Source organism: Gossypium arboreum, chromosome 7 (genome assembly GCF_025698485.1).
Source record: "Gossypium arboreum isolate Shixiya-1 chromosome 7, ASM2569848v2, whole genome shotgun sequence".
Classification (NCBI taxonomy): Eukaryota; Viridiplantae; Streptophyta; class Magnoliopsida; order Malvales; family Malvaceae; genus Gossypium; species Gossypium arboreum.
In genome coordinates, this window is record NC_069076.1 from 55,159,571 (window position 1) to 55,161,904 (window position 2,334).

The 2,334-nt window shown below is 33.2% G+C and overlaps 1 non-coding gene across 1 annotated transcript; it reads left to right on the forward strand.

Moving 5' to 3' along the window:
- Positions 1-230: 230 nt before the first annotated feature.
- LOC128295781 (small nucleolar RNA R71) lies at positions 231-337 on the forward strand. Its single transcript, XR_008286331.1, has one exon. It is a non-coding gene; the product is annotated as a small nucleolar RNA R71 (small nucleolar RNA).
- Positions 338-2,334: the final 1,997 nt, after the last annotated feature.

Genomic DNA, 2,334 nt, shown 5'->3' on the forward strand with positions numbered 1-2,334 from the left:
TTTTAAATTTGGATTTAAATTTACGTCTCGATTTTGTATGTTTGCTTAAGTTTAAGTCCAGTAATGCCTCGTACCCTGTTCCGGGGTCGAATACGGGTAAGGGGTGTTACATTCCGTATGCTTCATTGTATGATTTTTTAAGAAGAGATCCATTGGTTGAAGCGTCTAATACCATTTTTTTATATGCATTGAGACCAATGTAAAAAGTCTCCAACCTAATACAGTGAGGAATGCCATGATGAGTACATTTCCAAAACAACTCCTTGAATCACACTCATGCATCATAGAGAGATTTATAGTCAAGTTGTTGAAATGTGGTGATTTCATTTCTAAGCTTGGCATTTGTAACATCCCGAAATAGGGCCTAAACGGAATAGTGGTTGCGAAACCATGAATTTGAGGTCAAAAAAATTTATTTCGATTAAGTTTTAAGGTTTATTCATTGATTGCATAATTGTGTGAAAATTTCGTGAAGAAATTTTATGTATAAGTGCCTAATTTGATAATTAGGACTAAATTGTAAAATTAGCAAAATATGTGTTTTAGATAATAAAAGGGATTTAATTGAAATGGGTTCTTAAAGTGGAGGTCCTTATTTAGTAATTAGATCATTATATCTAAATTTGGACAAAAATGGGCAAGAATAGGACAAATTTAAAAGAGTAGCCTTTAAGGGCATTTTGGTCATTTAGTAATTAAAAGAATTAAAAAGGGAAAATAAAGCCAAAATTGGTCCATCTTCTTCATGGAGGCCGAATATAGCATGGGGGAAGCCATGGTTAGGGTTTTCAAGCTTTCCAAGCTCAATAGTAAGTCCGTTCTAGCCTCGTTTTTAATGTTCTTTATGTTTTTGGAGTCCCGATAACTTGATTTAGCTTATTCTAGCAATAATTCATGCTAGGGTTCATATTTGGAAAAATACCCATAGATTAAATGTGTTTATTTTGATATTTTATGGTAGAATATGAAGCTTGAAATTATGTTAAACAACTTTTGCTAAGCGATTTTAAGTGAAAACGAGTAAAACGACATAATCGGTAAAAATACCTAATGCTCATAAGTACATGATAGACTGGGAATTTGATGTTTCCATAGAAGGGAAAAATGTTTAGCGTGTCATAAAACATAAGAAAAATGGATAAATTTTAATTTTTGAGCCTAGGGGCAAAATCGTAATTCTAAAAAGTTTTAGGGGCAAAATTGTAATTTTTCCAAAGTTTGAGTTAGGGAATGTTTTGAATAGTAAATTAATTAAATAAGTGAAATATGATGTTTTAGATCCCGAAAAGTGAGATTTGGACCTAGAACGAAAGAAAAACTGAAAATCGGGAAAGTTGGTAAAATGGTCGTTTTAGTATCGAGGTAAGTTCATATGTTTAATAAGCATTTAATTATGCATATTTGAATGATAAAGTGATATTTTGGCCATAAATACTTTAGTATTGACTTTCAGATATAATGATTAATGTTCGATAATAATTCAATATTGGAAAGAGAACTTGTATAATTTATATGTAAGACCATATTTTGTATTATGGCTTTGTATGATAACAAGAAAGTATTGACTAGTATAGTTTGATGAGAATAAGTTATGTTGATGATATGATGAGATTGAGAATGTAAGTATGTAAGTTGAGTAGCATTTTATTATTATGCAATTATTGTTATTAGTATTGTTATTATTGAGTTATGCGACTAACCTTGAGAATTTGAGCAAGTATGTTTCAGCTATGACTTGACAAGGCATTAATATCTCAAAGTCCATGGTTGTACCATGGCAATTAAGGAAGAATTGACGGAAAAGTCCATGTTCATAACATGGCATTTAAGGAGGAATTGACGATTAAGGATACCATGTAAGACCATGTCAAGGCATGGCATTGGTAAGGCAAGGATCCCGTGTAAGACCATGTCAAGACATGGCATCGACATTCATTAAGAACTCCATGTAAGACCATATCAAGATGTAGCATTGGCACTAAGACAAGGATACCATGTAAGACCATGTTTGGAACATGGCATTTGGTAAGACAATGATACCATGTAAGACCATGTTTGGAACATGGCATTTGGTAAGATAAGGATATCATGTAAGACCATGCCAAGTCATGGCATTGATAAGTTCTATAAGACAAGGAAATCATGTAAGACCATGTCAAGACATGGCATTGATGAGTTACTATAAGGCAAAGGTCCTATGTAAGACCATGACAAGGCATGGCATTGGTGAGTTCATAAGGCAAAGATACCATGTAAGACCATGTCAAGACATGGCATTGATGAGTTAGTATAAGGCAAAGGTCCCATGTAAGACCATGCCAAGGCATGGCATTG